Source organism: Tiliqua scincoides, chromosome 4 (assembly GCF_035046505.1).
Source record: "Tiliqua scincoides isolate rTilSci1 chromosome 4, rTilSci1.hap2, whole genome shotgun sequence".
In the NCBI taxonomy this organism is placed as follows: domain Eukaryota; kingdom Metazoa; phylum Chordata; class Lepidosauria; order Squamata; family Scincidae; genus Tiliqua; species Tiliqua scincoides.
Window position 1 is genome coordinate 63469695 of NC_089824.1, and position 21444 is coordinate 63491138.

Below are 21444 nucleotides of genomic sequence, written 5' to 3' on the forward strand. Positions count from 1 at the left end.
TCCAGGAGAGACAAGTAAAAATCATTTTTATTTACCGTCTAAGCTTGAGAGTCTCGGGGTGTGTATCAGGCCTGGAAAAAGTAGATAGGATCATGTGCACTGCTGCCACTAAGACCTTCTCCCTCCCACTCCCAGACCACCCCCAGTTTGGCCCAGTATCTGCCCCAGTCCTCCCTCAAATTGTTCCCAAGCCACCCCCACTGCCACCTTACATGCTCAGGTGGGGCGCCTGGGAACTGCTGGCACATGTGTGGAGCCTCTGGCCATTTGCACCAGCAGCTCTGCAGTGTATGATGGCAGAGCATCTTTCTTGCGACTGTAACAAGGTTTATGGCAGAAGATCATAGGATCCACTGCCATAGGCCCTGCATAGTATTGGGCCATTGAAATTCTTAATCAAGCCTTAAGGGGGGAGACCTGATTAAGGTGAGGTTAGGTCAGAATCCCCATTGAGGTGAGAATCCCCATTGAGGTGGCTGCTGTGCAACACGGGACAAGGGGAAATAAATCCCCTTGCTCTGAATTGTGTGGGATCCACCTTTTGCCCTACCCTGGATACAGCGTAGGCCAGCTGGCCTGCCTGTTCCAGTGCAGGATAGGATTGGGCTGCCCCTAAATGTAACCTGACATACTTCTAGGTAAATATGCATTGGCTGGGACTGCCTATGACATTAGATGTTGCCCCTAGCTTTTGATGTTTTATGGCTGCATTGTTTTTATCTTGTTTATAATTTTTATGAAAGCCATCATGGGCACCCACATCATTGAGGGAAAGGTGAAGTAAAAGAAAATGTATTAAACAAATAATAAATAATATGGGATTAACTTAAGTCTTAATCATGACTGTCTTGGATCAGATCATGTGTTGTAGCATACTTGTGAATTACTATAAAAATTCTCCATAACTGTAGACACCCAGTGGCATTGCTAGGGGAGTGCGGGGGGTGCGGGCCGCATCAGGTGACGTGCATGGGGGTGACATGCTAAAATCCCGGTGGTTAGGTGTAACCCCATCATGTTATATACCGTTGGATGTGAAATTTCGAGTAGAATGCAATGCAAAAAACCAGAGTGAAATATCTCGTTTCTAACAAAAGTTATGGCCAAAAAAACAGAGAACAAAAAATGCATTGAGCCCTATGGAAAGTGAAACTGAGCTGTATCATGCATTTACTCGCGAGTAGGCAACGTTGCCTTAGTCCTTTGGAAAGGGCAGGCTGAGAGGAATCCAACAACACCAGAATGGTCCTGATCCAATGAATGCAGCCCCCAAAAACACCTGAGAAGGAAGTCCCTCCCTCCAAGTACAGGTTGAGACTAATTATTCGCATGGGGTCCCTTCCAAGCACTCACGTGGATTTAAAAAAAAACGCAGTATAGCAAATCAATTTAAAAAAACAAAGTTCCTTTGCTCCAGTGATTGAAAAACAGCCTTGCTGACCTTTTGATTCTAAGATAAGAGTTATTAAGAAGACAATCCATCAGCACTTCACTCAGCCCCTCCCTTCACCAATGCAAAATGATCACCTTTCTTTCACATGCTGGGAGAAGGGAGGGGTCCGCAGGCGAGAGAAGGATTGATGGATTGTTAGCCTGCTCTCTCTCTGTCTCTCTCTCTCTCTCTCTCTCTCTCTCTCTCTCATTAAAGAGGCTGTTGTTAAAGGAGTGTTCCATTTTTAAAACTGATTTTAAAGGGATGCATTTTTCCCCTTCTCCAGGGAGCAGCACATTCTTTCTCATTTGCAGGATAGACACAACTCTGAAATCAGTAGTTTTAGCTGCATTCCAAAACATCTAAAGTAAAATAAATGCTTGTCTCATTTTTATGCATGATGGTATATGCCATTACATTATATATTATTTTTCTACACTGTATTTATCTCTGTGTGGAAAAAAATGTCATTTGAAAAGCCTCCTGGAATAAGCACTAGATAAAAAGCCCCCTACAAAGGTGCAGAACCAGTCATTTAAAATAGCATGCAGGCTGATGTGCTACTGTAATCCTCTTTGTTTACAATACTGGCCCTGTTGTTTTTGAGATATTCCAGACTTTTAAATTACACAAATTATGAATTCATACAAGCATAAAATATCTCAGTGGTCATGAATGTAATAAGGAGATCATACATCTAGATCAGGGGTCTCCAAACTTTTTGACCAGAGGGCCACATCAAATATCTGGCATGGTGTGGAGGGCTGGGAAAAATTTTTTTAATATAAAATTTAAATAAATAAATTAGAAATGGAACTTAGATGAGTGAATAAATGAACGAATGGGCTCATTCATTTAACCTCCCTGGCCCTCAGAACACCCTCCAGACACAATCAGAGCACAGATCTGGTCATGTTCAGATGAGTGGGCCAGAGGCTTTCAGGGGACAAGAGGTTGGCTGTGGGCCGAAAAGAGGCTTGCTGCAGGCCGCATCTGGCCCCCGGGCCGGGGTTTGGAGACCTCTGTTCTAGATCACGGTGCATTTTCTAACTACTATAGAAGAGAAGATTGGGGAAACTAAAAATAGAAGTGACCTGATTGGCCACAAAAATTGCATCCTATTAACTGTCAGTAATGTATTTCAGGGTTTAATAATAAGCTACAGCTAATAATAGTGCAAAACCGAAAACAGTTCTGTTCCATTCCGATGTCAATTATCAGTCACTTTTTGTATGTTTACTTTCCATGGGAAGTCTTAAATCTGAAGAGATATTTTAGCCCTGGTTCATGGTCTAAAAGCCTCCATGCAGTCACACAGAGAAATAGCTCTCATGCAGAGTTGCCTCCAGGTAGGCATTGTGCACCAGGGACGTGTAGTGTGGGGTACGCTGCACCCACTTTCTGACTCAACATGCACACATGGAGCATGTGGGCAGTCACAAGGGAGACTGCAGCTATGGACTGTGTGTAGGGCGGTTCTGCCTCACCTGGCACCCCTCACACCACATGTTCTTGTGGTGCACCCAGGTGGCCCCTGTGATTAATATATGATTGTGGCTACCATTCATTGATCGGTGGTAGGCTGATATCCTATGCACACTTTCCTGGGAGTAGGCCCCAGTGCTTGCACTGGAACTTGCTTCTGGGTAGACATGCATAGGACTGCAGCCATGCAGATGGAGAGGCTACTGCATGTCACATGGAAGTGCTGGTTCATGCAGTGGAGTCTCCTCACAACTCCTTGAACCACCTTCACTAGTCATACATGCTCCCACAGATAACCATGCCATGCCTTAGACTTCATAACTAGATGATACTTCCAAAACAAGAAAAAACATAATCCATCCATTATGACATGGAACCTAAAAATGCAGAATCACACTCACAGAGAAGCAGTTCTTGACTCCAGTGCCATCAAAGGGCAAAATAATTGCTGGTTTCGAGTTCACTTCTGAAAGACTTTTGTCATTGTTAAAGGTTTGTAAAAATGCTTCCAGATGCATTAATGAATGGGCCTGTGAAACAATAACAAGCCCCTGTTCTTTCAAAAGGCCTTTCTAAAGCACGGCGTTCTAGAACTCCAGGGATGCCCCTTGTATTATGTCATAGCATTGTTTATTGCTGTATGGTTGGCACATAACACAACATTTTATGATCCTAAGTACTTTTAATTAAACTGAAGCTCTTGGTTAGAATAGAGATTACAGAGTGCCATACTTTAGTCTGACACAATTACTTATCTTTTAATTAATAATACTTTTATTTCTTACGAGAGCAATCACCTTTAAGATTCTACTTAGTGTCCCATATGAATTAGCAACAAATTAGAAAAACGCTGCCTCGTAAGTGAATTCTCTTTATTCACAAGGTGAAAGAGTTCAGAGGTATATATTTTCTTCCATTCAAAAGGAGTCATCAGAATAATGAGTCTCTGAGTTGACCGCAAAAGAGAAAGGGTAGTGAACAAAGTTAATTTGTCAATGAAGAGAGGCTGATGTACAATTAGAAAAGTTGCAAAAGAAGAAGTGGGACTTAGGGATTCAGAGAGTTTCAAATTCTAGTGTTTGGCACAAGTTTCTTAAACAATGTTCATGACTCAACTAGAGCTCCACCTCAGACTAATGCATAGAAAAAAGTACGTATGTATCATTTATTTATTTTCCACATGTTTATACTTCCCTTTCTCCAAGGAGCTTAGGGCAGTGTACATGGTTCTTTCTCTCCTTTTGTCCTCACAACAACCCTGTGAGGTAGGTGAGAGGTAGTGACTGGACCAAGTTCACCCAGGAAGCATCATGACTCAAAAGTATATGTGGTAGAAATAGGGAAAGACTAATTGTCCAAGGCAGGCATGTTCATGAAGCTAACAAACCAATCCTAGTCACGTCTACACAGAAGTGAGTTCCATTGAATTCAAGGGGTCCTACACCTAGCTAAGTTGTACAGGATTGTAACTGAAGTCTGTTGCCTCAGGTAGTGAATTGGAAGAGGCATGCTTTCCTCCAAATGTCTGTCAACCTCTACTGCTCCTCCTCCCTCAATTAGAAAAGGAGAGGTGAATGAAGAAGAGGAAGCAAGAATGAGAGGAGAGTGAAGAGCTAGAGCATTTTCAGAACTTTAGTCCATCACTGTATTTCCTTCACACTTCCACTTCTGCTCCATCCCCATTTTGTTTTTCAAATCCAGGAAGCAAGAGGAGGAGGCTGGCAGCTGCCAGGTAAGGGAAAGCCAGGCGGCATTTGACATGAGACTTCAGGTACCAAGACGCCATGGGCCAACTCTGTAATAACCCCAGAAACAATTATCATGCTGAACTGTAAGCAACCTTGAACTTTCACTAGAACTTTTAAACTTCTGCAAGAGAGCCAGTTTCATTGTCTTGAAGGGGCCTGTGCAATCATAACCAGCATATCTCAAACATCCAGAAAAACCAAAGGCCGTTGTGGTTGCACACATACTAATGAGGAATGCAGAGCATAATCTAGAACAGGGATATCATGTTGGAGGAAATTAAAAATAGTTTCCTCTTTGGGTGGGAAGCAGAGTAGCTTAAGCAGCAGACCCCCCCCCCTTTGGACAGCAGACAGAATTGCAACAACTCCAACACCCCTTCTCAACTCCGGATGCACAAGTCAAGCAGATTCATACTTTCTTGTAGACTCTAGAATTTATCTCTTGCTAGTGGCTTAGTCACTATAATTTCTTGGGTTGGACAGTAGTCCATCCTGACAAGTCCTTTCTTGATCATATCACGCACAAAGTGATTTCTGATATCTATGTGCTTAGTGCGTGCATTGTGGCTTTCTAATTGTGCCAATCTGATACAACTCTGGTTGTCTTCAAACACTTGGATTGGCTTTTGTTCATCTATGCCCAAATCACTTAACAATTGACAAAGCCACATTATTTATCTGCATGTTTCTGATGCAGATATATACTCGACCTCTGTGGAAGAAAGAGCAACAGAGGTTTGTTTCCTGCTTGCCCAGCTTATTGCTCCACCCCCATACAGAGCCAAATGTCCACTGGTTGACTTTCGTTCAGCTGTCTTCTCCCCAATCTGAGTCAGTGTAGACTACTAATTGAGGCTTTTCACTGGCTGGCAACTTCAGCCTGAAGTCTTGGGTGCCTTTCAGATATTTTGCAACCCTTTTAACTCAAAGCCAGTCCCATTTTGTGGGAGAATTAGTTTTCCTACTCAAAATCTCTACAGCAGTAGCAATGTCTGGCCTGGTTGTGTTGGACAGGTAAAGCAGGCCTACTGCTTCTCTGTATTGTGTATTCTTTGGGAGAGGTTCACTTTCATCCTTTTGTTTATGAAAGTTTGTCTCTATTGGTATAGCTGTTGGGTGTGCATCTTTGAGTCCTAGTGACTCCAATAAGTCCAAAATCTTTGTTTTCTGGCTGAGAAGAAAACTTCCATCTTCCTCTCTGTCCACTTGCATACCCAAGTAATAAGTGACATCTCCTAGCTCCTTTCCACCTCTTTGTTCAGGTGATTTACTATGTCTTGTTCCCTCTCATAAAAACATAGCAAGTCATCTACATAAATCAAGAGATTTTCCATCCTTTTGTTTTGTGTACAGACATTGGTCTACTGCACCTTGTGTGAAGTGTTGTTATGTCAACATCTGGTCCAGTTTTTCATTCCAAGCTTTGGCTGATTGCATTAAGCCATACAGCCCCTTCTGAAGTTTGCATACAAGGTGAGCTTTCTTGCTGTCTGTGAAACCTGGTGGTTGTTTCATATAAAGCTCCTCTTTAATTTATCCGTGAAGAAATGCAGTTTTAACATCCAAATGGTGTGCACACATTTTCCTGGAAGCAGCTATGCTCAGGAACAGTCTTATAGTAGTGTGTTTCACTATGGGTGCGAAAACCTCATCAAAATCTTCTCCATATTTCTTGGAGTAACCTTTGGCTACTAGTCTTGCTTTGTAGTGCTCTATTTGCCCTTGTGCATTTGTTTTGGCCTTAAAGACCCATTTGCATCCTGCCGCCTTTTCACTTGGTGGTAACTTGGTTAATTTCCATGTTTTATTTTTGTGTAGTGCATCTATCTCTTCATGTGCATCTCTTTTTCACTTACTTGATTCATTTGGAGGCATTGCTTCCACTACTTCTTCCCAGGATTCTGGTTCACATTCTGGCAATGACCTTGTGAGGTAGGTCAGTCCAAATCGTGAAGGTGGTATGCCTTTGTTCTCTCGGGATGAATGTCTGGGTTCTGCTGGAACCTGGTCTGCTGTTGTGGCAGACTTTGTAGCCAAACACACGAAGATGCTTCATGTGTGGTGCTCTGCCATGCCACAGCTCAAAAGGGGTTTTGTTGTCTAAAACATACTTAGTGGGTAGTCTGTTTTGCAAATAGTTGACTGTGACTATTGCTTCACTCCAAAAATTTGTGGGTAGCTCTGCATCAGTTAGCATGCATAGCCATTTCCAAGAGGCTTCTGTTTTTGCGTTCTGCAACGCAATTTTGTTGTGGAGTGTATGGGACAGTCAATTTATGTTTGATTCCTTGGCTTTCTAAAAGTGACTTTGTGTGCTGTGAGGTGTACTCACCTCCATTGTCTGTCTCTAACGCACCAGGAATCCTTCCAAATCTGTTCTTCACCATAGCTAGGTATTTTCTGAGCATCTCAGGAACTTCACTCATCTCTCTTAGTAGATAAAGCACTGTATATCTTGAGAAAAATCATTCACAAATGTTAGTACATATCTATAGTTCCCTAGTGAGGGACTGGGCATTGGAGAAATTAAATCACTGTGTACAATTTCCAAGACTTTGGTGCTATGCTGTTCAGTCCTCTTTGGAAAGGATGGACTGACTGCCTTGGCTTCGATGCAGCTTACACACCTGTCTGGATGGTTTTCACAGTGTTTTACCTTTATTCCCTTTGCACGGTCCTTGTTTTTCAAGTCTAGGACTGCGGTTGTGTCCTGTGTCCCAGCCTGCGGTGCCTCAAGTTCAGGCAATCATTGGTACAAGTTTGTTTGGCATACATCAGCTGTTCTTCCTGGTGCAAATCTAGAAAATAAACTCCATCTTGCTCAAAGCCTTGAGCCATCAAAGCACCATCACTGTTTCTTGTTATGGTATAGCTGTCCTGCATGAAGTTAACTGTGTATCCGCGTTTGGTTAATGTTGATACACTAAGCATGTTGCCACTTATACATAACTTCATGTGCTGTGACTTCATTTATCTGATCATCTGCCACACAATTCAGCTTTACTTTTCCTTTTCCGTGAATTTCAATTTTCTTTCCAACAGCTATAGTAATCTGACCTCCTATGCTGGTGTCCAATTCTTGGAAAAAACTCTGGCTTGAACATGTGTGGGAGGAGCATCCTGAATCAACAATCCATGCTTGTTTCTCTAATTTTTGCTCCTTCATGAAACAACCATATTTCTGTATTTGGTTTGAGCTGTTGCTTGTAAATCTGTGAATGGGTTTGCCAACCCCCCTTTTCTGATTCTTTCTCTGATTCTTTACCTGGGGCTGAGCTTAGGTGTTCCTTTACACCTGGCTGTTTTGAATAACAATAGCAAGCTAAATGGCTTTGTTTTCCACATTGAAAGCATCTCAGAGGTTCTTTGTTTAGCTTACTCTCTGCCCTGTAATTTGATCCACTCTCAGCAAGATCTCCTTGCCTATAGGGCATGCATTCTGTCCTCAGCTCTGCTAATATGTCTTTATACACCCATTTCTCTCTTCCACTTATTGATGACTTAAAACTTCCAAAAACTGATTCGCTAAGGCATCCAACAAAATATGCCTCTGAAATAACCATGCCAGTGAGTGCAAAATCATGAAAAATCTGGATCATCTTGCTACAGTACTTATCACAGTCCTCTTTCCTTCCCAATCTGAGGCAACACAAATCATTAATCAAAGTGAACTGGTCTTTCATCCCTGTTTTTGAATAGGTTTCAGTTAGGATTGTAATCATTTCTTTTGCTGTATTAGCCTCTAGCACGTAAGGCAACTGAAGCTCAGTGATCTGACAATGAGGCACTTAGCCTTCCCACCTGCCTGATCCCATTTTTCAATTGCAACCTCTTTATTAGTTGGGCGCTCTTTATTTAGAGCAGTTAAGGCTCCATACATTTGTATTTCTGCCTTTATTCTATAATACCAGTTGTGGAAAGTTTTGGAGTTCAGCCTGACCATTGGTTGTATGGCTAAGGCTTCCACATCTGATCCTTCTGCCATCTTTTACTTAGCAAGCAAGTTCAGCCTTACACAAGTGAGTGGGGAGAGATCCCAAAAATCAAAAAAGCAAAAAATAAAAAATTCTTCCAAGGTATCTGGGTTTCTTAGTACACAGTCCTCTGAGTTTCGTAGTGCATGATCCCAGAGTTTCTTAGTACACGGTCCCTGGGAACATAACCTGATGGAGGAAATTAAAAATAGTTTCCTCTTGGGGGAGGAAGCAGCAGACCCCCCCTTTGGACAGCAGACAGAGTTGCATCAACTCCAACATATCAAACATAAGGTTCATGGGTTGAACGTGGCTATCGAAACCTATTTATCTGGCCCCCGTTATAATTGGGTTCTTCGGGTGTGATAACACGGCTCTCTCATATCTTGAAATGAACAAGATTTGCATGTTTTCTCTTTTGTCATTTGCAGCTAATGAGTTTCTATGTGAGAACAAAGTGCTTATTTCTAGCCATCATCGCTTAATGATGTCACTTCCTGCTTAATGATGTCATTTCTGACCCTCAGTAGGGCCCAGGCACCATGGATGGTTAACTTTGGCCCTCTATATGAAATGATTCCCCTGATCTAGAACATAAACATTCATGCACATCCTGATAAATTGGCTTACAAATGAATTGTGTGCCACATTAAACAAGAGATTAACCCAGTGGTACTCAAACTTTTTCGGACAGTGGCTCCCTTGACCCCCGTGGCTGTTGGCCATGACTCCCCATCATGTTCCTGAGGGCTGGAAGTGACATCATTAAACAGGAAGTGGCCAGAAATATTAACTATATTAAATATAATATTATATTTATTAAAATATAATATTAAATATTAAATATATATTAAATATATTAATATTAATTAATCATATCATTAATTAAATGCAGATCTTAAAAATATATTATTACTACACAGCAATATACATGCTTTATAAATGATCAGCTGCTGATCACTATTGGAGACAGGATGCTGGAGTAGGTAGATTTTGTCTGGTCCAGGAGGACTCATTTTTTTAAACTTTGTAAGCATACCAATAGAATTGTTTTATCAAATGAACTTTGTGAACAACCAGTCTGACCAACATTACACACACACACACACCCCTGTGGACCCCAATCCAACTAGTCGCTTCTCCCAGTCTCCTTGGATAGGATTGAACCCTTTATTAATTTAATGAAATTAAATTTTTCCAGCAGCTGGTGAGAAAAACAAAAATAGACCATGAACATATATCAGAGCTGATAAGGGTTTGGTTAGGAAGCTGATTTGTCTCCTATACTAGGAGATGCACAAGCCTATGCATGTCTACTCAGAAGTAAGTCCCATTAGAGTCAATGAGGCTTACTCCCAGGAAAGTGTGGATAGGATTGGGCTGGCAATCACTTCATCAATGGCTGATAAGTATTCCCTTCAAATACTTCAAATAGCAAGATTCATCACTTTAAAAATACAGCCTTTCCTCTTCAGTCAAACAACAAGATTAATAAATCACTTTAAAAACAGTACCCTTTTTCTGTTCCTGACCAAGTAAAGTGTGTGCTTGTCTCTCCCCTCCGCCTTTGTCAACTGCATGGAAGCAACTTTGAGTCCTGATGATTGGTAAAATAGGAAGCGTTTTATTTGGGGAGGGGGAGGAAAGCGGGAAGTTTGGAGATCGAAAGGGGGAAGTGGAAGAGGGAGGGGGTTGAAAAGAGAGATTTCGCTTTGATGAGAAGCGATCCCAGGCTGGGAACTAGGAACTAACCAGACAAGGATCAGCGAGGGTTAAGGACTGCAAGCCGAGCATGCTCGGAAGAGGGTGGGGCGGCAGCAGCCACTCTCGCAGCTGAGCAACTCCTGTTTCTTCTGCTTTAAAAAAAAGCACAGACAACGGGCAGAAGACGGGCTTGTATTCTGCCCAGGGGTGTGACTGTATCACTGCAGAGGACATCCCACGCCTCCCTAAAGAACCACACCGCACAGTTTGAATAACACTGGATTAACCTTTTATGAGGACCAAGCTTCAACATTCCCTGCAACCTCTAATAATAATAATAATAATAAAACTTTATTTTTATCCCGCCCTTCTCCCTAACGGAACCCAGGGCGGCTAACAACATATTAAAAAAACAAATTTTAAAAACATTAATACAAGCAGATAAAAACATTTAAAAACACACTACAGAGGCCATAAAAACAGTAGTCAGATTAAAAGAGTAAAAGAGCAGATCACTGAGGAATCAAACCTGTAAAACTAAAAGATGTATAAAAAAGTTAAGAAGGCCAGAAATCAGAAGGCTTGTTTAAACAACAGTGTTTTCAGGCTTCGCCGAAAACTCTCAAGAGAGGGAGCCATTCTCAAGTCAAGGGGAAGGGAGTTCCATAATGTTGGTGCCACTACCGAGAAGGCCCTATTTCTTGCAGCCGCCCCCCAGACCTCCTTGGGTGGCGGCACTTGCAAAAAGGCCTTCTCTGATGACCTGAGAGGACGAGCCGGATTGTACAGGAGTAGGCGGTCTCTAAGATATCCTGGCCCAGAGCAGTATAGGGCTTTAAAGGTCAAAACCAGCACCTTGAATTGGGCCCGGAAACGAATGGGCAGCCAATGTAGCCCCCGGAGAAGCGGGCTGACAGAGTCAAACCGCCTGGCTCCGGTGACCACACGGGCTGCCACATTCTGTACTAATTGTAGTTTCCAAACCGTCTTCAGGGGCAGCCCCACATAGAGCGCGTTACAGTAATCTAACCTCGATGTCACCGTGGATCACTGTGGCCAGGTCTGCACGATCCAAGTACGGTCGCAGCTGGCGCACCAGCCAAAGCTGAGCAAAGGCCCCCCTAGCCACAGCTGCCACCTGGGAATCCAGGAGCAGCTGCGAGTCCAGGAGGACCCCCAAGCTGCGAACCTGCTCCTTCAGAGGGAGTGCAACCCCATTCAGCACAAGCCGATAGTCCAGCACCTGCATCGAGGATTTCCGAACCAGGAGAGCCTCTGTCTTATCCGGATTTAATTTCAGCTTGTTAGCCCCCATCCAGATCCTCACTGCTTCCAGACAGCGCTCCAGGCCCTCAACCACCACCCTGGAGCCTGGAGGAAAGGAGAGATAGAGCTGGGTGTCATCAGCATATTGATGACACCTCACTCCAAACTCCCGGATGACCTCTCCCAGCGGTTTCATGTAGATATTAAATAGCATGGGGGACAGAATTGAACCCTGCGGCACCCCGCACCTCAAGGGCCAGGGTGTCGAACAGGCATCCCCCAGCACCACCATCTGGGACCGACCCTCCAAGTAGGAGGGTTTGCTTTGTTGTTGCTTTGTTTCATCATTGACTCTATTGTTGCTTTGTTTCATCATTCCAACTTCCCTTGCTGATTCTGAGAAATTGGCGGGGGGGGGGGAGCTCTATGCAGTTATTAAACAACTGTAAGAAGAGCTCCACCCTCGCTTCCAATATATATTTGGCTCTACATGTCCATTTAGCTCAAATAAGCATCATAAGGCGCTCAAATAGGTACAGTAAGGCCGCAATCTTAAGCACATTTACCAGGAGCTAAATCCCATTCACTTCACAGAGACTTCTAAATATGTGTGTGTTCAGGATCTTAATCCCATAGTTTGAAATGGGAATTGACTTCATTTTTGAAAGTTTCATTTAATGTGACATTTGTCTCGGAGCGATGTCAGTTCATGATTCAGTGAGAAAAGGTGAAGGGAAGAGTCTTCTTTGGAGGAAGCGTGGCAAGAGGACAAGGTGTAGAAGATGTAGTTCCTGAATTTATAATTCCTTGGTTTGAAATGGAAACTTCAGCAACTGATAATGCTACCTCCATTAGGAGGTAGGCATTATGGCCCATAAGTTCTCCTCCAGCTTTGATTTTAAACTCAACTAGAGAAAATTCTACAAGCCGATTTCTTGCTAACCCACTCACATGGCTGCTTTTGCAGCCTCTACTGCAGTGGTAGCAGCTGAGAGGGAGGTCTCTCTTTCTTCCTCCCTATTCCTACCTCTCCACTTTCATTCCCTATAGATTAAATTGTTACAGTACCAGACTCCATGTGCCCAGGGGAAATTATATCCCACCAGGATGACCCAATCCTATTCAATTTTCCAGTGATGATATAGCCATGCTAAAAGGGTGTGCACTGCATCCTGCCGGGGGTGGAGTGGGTAGTCTTGGAGGTCTCTTCAACATAGGGGAACATTCCCTTACTTCAGGGCTGCTTTGCAGCTGCATTGACACTGGAATGTTGAATAGGATTGGGACCCCAATGTTACAATGGATGTCAGTGCTCTGAAAAATTTTCATTGCCCAGGTCTGATTGGGATATTATCTGAAGCATTTTACAGAGATCTGGATCCTTTACACTTTTATCAGCTTCATACAAAAAATAAATAAATAGTGGAATGGAATGAATACAAACAGAAAATAAATGCAGCTAAAGCTCTTCTGGCTGGGAAAAAAAGAAGACGTATGAAAATATGTTGACTGTTCTTCAGTTGAACTTGTAATAACTGTGACACTAACAACAATGAAGTTTGAGTTCTAAATGAAATTCTTAGACGATTGAAAAATGTACCACAATTTCATTTGTCAAGAGAGAAAATAACATACAAATAAGATTTTATAAGAAAGGAAGACTCCAAATGAAGTAATTTCACAAACAGAACAAGATGAATTCCTGTGAAACAAGATCAGAATTTATAGACAGCTAAAATGAAAAGTTTAGATTTCACATCCGTTCCTGTTACAACGTGCATAAGGAAGGCTTTCTAAAGTGCTTGGTTTATGGATTTGTTTTTAATTTTGTTCAGGTTTGGAGGTGTTTGTGAGTGCTTGGTTATATTACATACTAAATGAAAGTGTTATTACAGATCTGAAATACCCTGGTAGTTGGTGAATTCAATCTTGACCTACAGAAGCCAAGAAAAGGAAATTATCCTACCTGCAGACGAATAGGTGAAAACATAATGCAAGAATCTATTGGAGAAATCACTTCCTTTACAGTTCTGACCCAGGTATCATTTAAGGCACTGTCCATAACAGGGATTTCTTTCTTTCTTTCTTTCTTTCTTTCTTTCTTTCTTTCTTTCTTTCTTTCTTTCTTTCTTTCTTTCTTTCTTTCTTTCTTTCTTTCTTTCTTTCTTTCTTTCTTTCTTTCTTTCTTTCTTTCTTTCTTTCTTTCTTTCTTTCTTTCTTTCTTTCTTTCTTTCTTTCTTTCTTTCTTTCTTTCTTTCTTTCTTTCTTTCTTTCTTTCTTTCTTTCTTTCTTTCTTTCTTTCTTTCTTTCTTTCTTTGAAAGGTCCCAGCATGTTCAAGGCAAACACCTTAATCCCTAGTTATGGTTGTGCAATTTTGCTCTCCGTATTGGCTGGACAGCAGTCTTTGGTAGAGGCAGAACTACTGACTGACTTATGCACAGTGATGGCAACTGTGCTCTGTAGCAGAATATTTGTCTGGAAAAATGTTGCAATGACTTCAATTTTTCTGTTTGTGTGTGTTTTTTTAAATAGCAATGCATTTTGAAAGGCAAATTAGTCGGAATTATGCCATTACTCCGAGTGGGCAGGAGGTCTGGTCTAGAGGGTAGAGCCTCCGTCTGCCTGAAAATAACATCCACAAGGTTGCCAATTCGAGGCCACTGGCACCGTGCGACCTTGAAGCAGCTGACAAGCTGAAGCCGAGCTATTCCATCTGCTCTGAGCGTGGGAGGATGGAGGCCAGAATGTGAAGCCAGATCGGAATGAAACACCTGAATGTAGTGGTTCTTGAAAGAAAGAACCTTCTTTCAATTGTAAAAAATCCCTATTTAATAAGGGATTTAAATAAGCCTGCCTATGCAAACCACCTTGAATAAAGTCTTGAATAAAGACCAAGAAAAATGCAGTATATAAATACCTGTTGTTGTTGTTGTTGTTGTTGTTGTTGTTGTTGTTGTTGTTGTTGTTATTACTCCATCTTTGTCACCCATCCATGACATCAACTGAGCCCACCACCTTAGGCAGCATCTACCTGCTCACCTCCACTAATGTTCCTTCTCCTGCTCTGGATTGGAGCAGAAAGAGGAAGATTGATTAGAAGAGAGTGTGGAGCTCTACAGCTCTCTGGAAACTCTCTGGAAAGGGTAATACTAAAGTCTTGACAGTCTAACCTACTCTTCTCCTCTTGTCCAAAGCTCCTCTTCTGCTCCAACCCCCTCTTCCTTTTCCAATTCAGGAAGAACCGAGCCTCACACATCATGACCTATGGAAAGGGCAGGTACTGGGCACATTATCTCAGGCACTAAGAGGTCCTGGGCCGGCCTTGTCTTTCACTGCAGCAGCACAAGCCAAAGATAGGCTTGGTTACCCATGTTGCCACTGTAAGAAACAGAAAACCCACAAAAAGTGAAACTGTAAGTTTGATTATACAGTTCATTTGCCATTTTTCCTTGTTTTTTGGTTTTGTTTTGTTTTGCACCCACTTTACGTTAGGCTAGATAGCAGGGCCATTAGACACAATATACAAAATCATGAGATGAATATATTGAATAAAAGGAGCACATCAGGGTATTGCAAGGCTGCCCAGAGAGCACACTTGGCATGCTTGGGAGACCAAAATGTCAAGTATATATATAAATAAATACCTCCCCAGGTACCCCTGTTTTGCTGGCCTGAAGTATGGCCTGAAGAATGGCGCGCTGTTCTCTCTGCAAAGCCAACAGTTACAAATTATTCACAAGAGTGGAAACTCTCCAGAAAGGGCAATACTATAAACTGTATGACCTGCTCCCTGTACTAAGTTTAATGATACTGAAATGAGAAAAAAGTGTATATTTTTAATCTTCCAGGTTTATGAGCTGGGCAGCAGGAGGTTATCAATTGTTTTAACGTTTTGATTTAGACACACCTCAGTGGTTGGGCTGGAGATTATTTCCAAATGAAAAGTATTACATTCCAGACTGCCAGCAGAACTCCATCACTGTTAAGGTAATATGTCACAGGAGCCTTTTAGCGCTGGTGCTGCAGTAGACATAGTCAATCTTACCTTTGGATTTCAGGGAAAGGGACTAATGCAGCAAAGAAGGCATGACATGAGATGTAACTTTTAAAGCTTGTCACAGGGTGGGAAAAAAAAATGTAGACATGACTTTTGTCAGGTCATAGTGGAAATGGTGAAATTAAGCACATGCACATCACAGCCGACATGAAAGGAAGCAACGCAATCAGGAAAAAAGGCAAAAATGGAAGTCTTTATATATTTGGGTTAAATCACTTGCAAACAGCTGTAAGCAGAACAATTTAAAGTGGGTTGGAGGCTGCAGAGGAACAATTCGGAAGCATCCTCGAATTTCACATCAAAGCAAAACCCAGGATTAATGCTAACTTTCACATTAGAGAAAGTGTCATGCCTGCCAAGTTGAGGACAAAATGGCCTATTTCTCCCCCCTAGCTGTCTCTCAGTAGCACTGTAACATATTTGATTTAGTATTCATTTCCATCTCTCATGAAAGTGTACAATCACACATTTGTTCCTACAGGGACAGAAATTTAGTTGAACACATAAAAATCCAGGAGTCAAAGTATGTTAGAAGCAGACTTCAGGTATGTTTTGACAGCACCATGATGTCAAGAGAGGTATCTGGATCTTCAATTAGCAAGTCATTCCTACACCGTTTTATAACAGTTCAAATCACACCTCTGTGAGCACTTGCAGTTCTAGTACTACAGTGAACCAGCCACGATTGTGATACAATGCCACTATCAAGAAATGTGTCATGATGATGCTGGGCAACCTTTGTGTTTTAGAGGTAACCTATCCCCGAATGCCAGATACAAGGGAGTGGCAACAAGATACAAATATTTTGTTGTCCTGAGTACTGTCTCAGGCATCTGATGGGCCACTGTGAGATACAAGAAGCTGGGCTAGATGGGCCCTTGCCCTGATCCAGCAGGGGTCTCATTATGTTCTTAAGCGTATTTTGAGCCACTATTCAAAATTCAAAAGCCAGAATTTTTGAATTTGAAAGCAGGAATGGTTAACCCAATGCTGTGACAGGTCTCTTGAGGCCCCTAGGTAAAGTTCTGCACTGGTCCACTATGGAGCCCTCACACATCTCAGATGTGTGACAGATGCGAGGGATGGCACCAGGATGCGGGTCTCTTGTCTTGTGTGCTTCCTGAGGCATTTGGTGGGCCACTGTGAGATACAGGAAGCTGGACTAGATGGGCCTATGGCCTGATCTAGAGGGGCTCTTCTTATGTTCTTATGACACACATTGCCACCAGTAATTTGGATTCAGGTGGTGGTCTGATCAGGCGGATTCTCTAATAGACATTAACCCATGGCCAATATCCAATTGGCTGATATTACCAAACATGTATAAGATCTGTACAAGATTCATACTGTTAGGTGTGTCTATGTCTGGAGAGTGCTTCAGTGTCTGAAATTATATTTGACCAGATAAACCGACCCACGCACAGATGGACAGGCTTTATCATAAAGCAGTGAGAATTTCATAATTATGAAACTTGCTACATGGTCATGTACAAAACCCCAAACATTAAAGGGTAGAATATATCTAGGACTTAGAACTTTCCAAACAATTTTCTTTTCTTTATGTGAAATTTTCATTTTTTAATCAGGAACTGGACTCAGCCCATGGACTATACATGGGCTATCTCAATGAAAATATGCTGATGCTGACATAACTCATGAAATGCTTCATTCACAAGATATCTCCTTATTTTTGTTTTAATAAGGCAATGGTGGGTTAAGCTGCCAAGGTGTTGAGTCCTTACTCCAAAAACACATAGGCTCCTTTTCATTTAATCAGATCTTCAAGGGGACTGTCAAGAGAAGACTTTGGAGGAGACTTTGGAAGCTAGTGGAAATGAGGAGGTAGCTATGCTGATAAACTTCTCGCCATTCAGGTTCAGAGAAGAGCTGTGGGCACTTGAGAAACTCTCATTTGAGCCTGAACTTTCTAAGTCCTTGAAGTTTTGCTGCACCTGTTTAGAGAGGTTCACCAGCATCCCTCTTAATGCAATGAATCTTCCTAGGTTATTTTTCAGAAGAACTAAATATGTGCATATGGAACAGGAGCACCCACAGGAAATTAAAGTCATTCATAGTTGGTTTTGCAATGGGTAGGTGGAATTTTCATGGCAATCTTTGCATGGTCCATGACTATTAACATTGTGTCATTGAGATTATCACTTTGTCTTGGAGAGACAGAAAAGGAGGAAAACATATAAAAAAACAAATAAACACCAAATGAATTGAGATTGAAGTGTGTGAAGTAGGCATCATTTGCCTCAGAATACTTTCTTTTTCCAGTACAGTTATATTGGTCCCTGATATGATAAACAGGAAACAAATTCATTGCCCCCCTCCCCATATCCTAGAAGCAGCTCCTGGAAGCAGGCATGACATATCAAATTGAAGATGGATTAGCAACTCATGGAGCCCATTAAAATAATATTGCTCAGAGATGGGACAATTTACTAAGTAGTGCCAGTTGCAAATGCTTCCTTCGTTTCAATTTGGCTGACACTGAGCCCGATTAAAATGAATGGAAGTTGTGAAGCAGAAGCACTTTATGGATTGCACCCACCCTTGCTATGACTCATTGCATCACTGTGAAGATAAATGAGCCCGAGATGGCAATTTATTGAATCATCATGGAAAGCTTCAGCATTTTTAAAGTGAAGCTTCATTGTCACAAGCACTACTGTTTTGCTATTGTTTTTATTGCAATTATCGACTGTTTGATTGTTTTAATTTGTTAATGAGTTCTGGGTTGTGGATGGGCATATTATAATGTTGTGAGCTTTTTTATGAAGTTAGAAAAAGCAGGATAATTTTTAAAAATACATACTGAAGTGACATTACACAAAGAAATTGCTGGATACGGAGAAAGATTCATCTAATCTGGGATCCTGCTTCCTATAGTGGCCAACCAGATGCGTCCACAATGTCCACTGCAGCTCACTGATGTGGTGGCTGGGGGATTGTGTCATCAGCATAAGAACAGAAGAACATAAGAACAGCCCCACTGGATCAGGCCATAGGCCCATGTAGTCCAGTTTCCTGTATCTCACAGTGGCCCACCAAATGCCCCAGGGAGCATCAGATAACAAGAGACCTGCATCCTGGTGCCCTCCCTTACATCTGGCATAGCCCATTTCTAAAATCAGGAGGTTGCACATACGCATCATAGCTTGTAACCCGTAATGGATTTTTCCTCCAGAAACTTGTCGAATCCCCTTTTAAAGGCGTCCAGGCCAGATGCCATCACCACAACCTGTGGCAAGGAGTTCCACAGACCATCCACATGCTAAGTAAAGAAAGATTTCCTTTTGTCTGTCCTAACCCTCCCAACACTCAATTTTAGTGGATGTCCCCTGGTTCTGGTGTTATGTGAGAGTGTGAAAAGCATCTCTCTATCCACTTTATCCTTCCCATGCATAATTTTGTATGTCTCAATCATGTCTCCCCTCAGGCGCCTTTTTTCTAGGCTGAAGAGGCCCAAATGCCGAAGCCTTTCCTCATAAGGAAGGTGCCCCAGCCCAGTAATCATCTTAGAGCACAATCCTAACCTGTGCTGAAGCAGGCAAGCCAGGAGGCTTGCGCTGCATCCAACACAGGTTTGTTGGCTGCAGCAGTTCAGCCACAGGCAAGGCGAAGCTCTTCCTTTTACCTGTGGGTAAGGGCTGTGCGCCCCAATGGGTCTCCTCGGACCGCGCTACCTCTGCTCGGCTTCCAGCAGCTCTGTTCACCCTGGGGAAGGTGGTTAGGATCCGGCATAACTGCCAGGTCCCAGCCCCACCCCCGGCTCCCGGCGCGCCTGCCCACAGGCCCATCCTCCCCCCTCCCCCCGCCCAGAAACACCCCCTCCCGCCCCCTCCCCATGCCCCCATGCCTACCTTTGCCACTTGCGTTAGCACAATTGTGCTGACACAAGTGGCGGCATGGGAGCCGTGGTGGAGGCTTCTGTCTCCATCCATGCATTGGTGCATCTGAATGTGCTGACGCGGCTCCCGCCTAAGGGGGCACAAACATGCTTTACGGCACATTTGCGACTCCTTCAGGGCACCTATACCTGCATAAGTGCCGGTTAGGTTTGCGCCCTTAGTCGCTCTCTTTTGCACCTTTTCCATCTCCACTATGTCCTTTTTGAGATGTGGTGACCAGAACTGGATGCAATACTCCAGGTGTGGCTTTACCATCGATTTGTACAACAGCATTATGATATTAGCTGTTTTGTTCTCAATACCTTTTCTAAGGATCCCAAGCATAGAATTGTCTTTCTTCACTACAGCTGCACATTGGGTCGACACTTTCATCGACCTGTCCACCACCACCCCAAGATCTCTCTCCTGATCTGTCACAGACAGCTCAGAACCCATCAGCCTATATGTGAAGTTTTGATTTTTTGCCTCAATGTGCATGATTTTACACTTACTTACATTGAAACACATCTGCCATTTTGCTGCCAGTTTGGGGAGATCCTTCTGGAGCTCCTCACAATCACTTCTGGTCTTCACCACTTGAAAAAGTTTGGTGATGTCTGCAAACTTAGCCACCTCACTGCTCAACCCTGTCTTCAGGTCATTTATGAAGAGGTTGAAGAGCACCGGTCCCAGGACAGATCCTTGGGGCACATTGCTTTTCACCTCTCTCCATTGTGAAAATTGCCCATTGACACCCACTCTTGTTTTCTGGTCTTCAACCAGTTCTCAATCCATGAGTGGACCTGCCCTCTAATTCCCTGACTAATGATACCAAGCTCTTCTTTGCTTGTTTGTTTTACATCAGAACAAAGAGTAGTAATTGAAGTCCTGTAGCCCATTAGGCTAATGGCTAATTCTAATACAGTCAACAGGGACTTGAGCCAACGATACTGCTTGTGCAGATATATGCAGCAGCACAAACATTCCCTTAGCACGAGGAGGCCTCAACATGCCAAAACTCCTCTGCAGGATTCAGTGGATGCCACGATGGTGCTGCTGTATTGTCATGCGATGAGCTAGGTAGAATTGGACTGTAGGTCTCTACTGTCTACTTGGACTAGCAGCAGCTCCCCCATGGTCTCACAAAGAGGTCTTTCTCATTGCCTGCTTTTAACTAGAGATGCCAGCAATTGAGCTTGGGGCCTTCTTCATGCAAAGCATGTGCTCTAGCACTGAGTTATGGCCCATCCCAAAGCATTGTGGATATTTTTCAGACTGTAAATGGCATACCCATTTAATAAATAAATGATAGCTGCAAGTGTAATCTTTATTCCAAATGGATGCATATATTTCTTATCAAGCAATGGTGAATCCATTTGTCACCACTCCAGTGTCAGAGAATGCTAACATTACTAGTCTTCCATTTTTCTGATAGGCCATTTTAATTTACAAACAATATCTTGAGCATTGTCCACTGATACTTTCAGTGCCGACAGATCTGTTATATTGTCATCTGTGTTAAGGCCATAACTAATATGGTGATACTTAAGGTATCACCAAGATACCATAAGATATGGTAAGAATTGATATTTGTAATGCATTTTTTAATGAAGATTTAAAACAAGTTAATTATACCAGATGACAGATATATTATACACTCAAAGTGGGCAAAGTGGGCATTCATGCTTCCAGTTAATTCTGCCATGGTAATTTCCTTCCATGATATAAAGAAGATCCTTGTGTGTATGTGTGAGTGTGAGAGAGAGAGAGAATTTTTTTCCCTCAATCTGCCAGCTAAATTTAGTTTCTCATATTCTGCAGTATATGAACATAGCTGTCAAGGACCAAAAAGTGCAAATATATCTTGCAGTGTACTGTCAC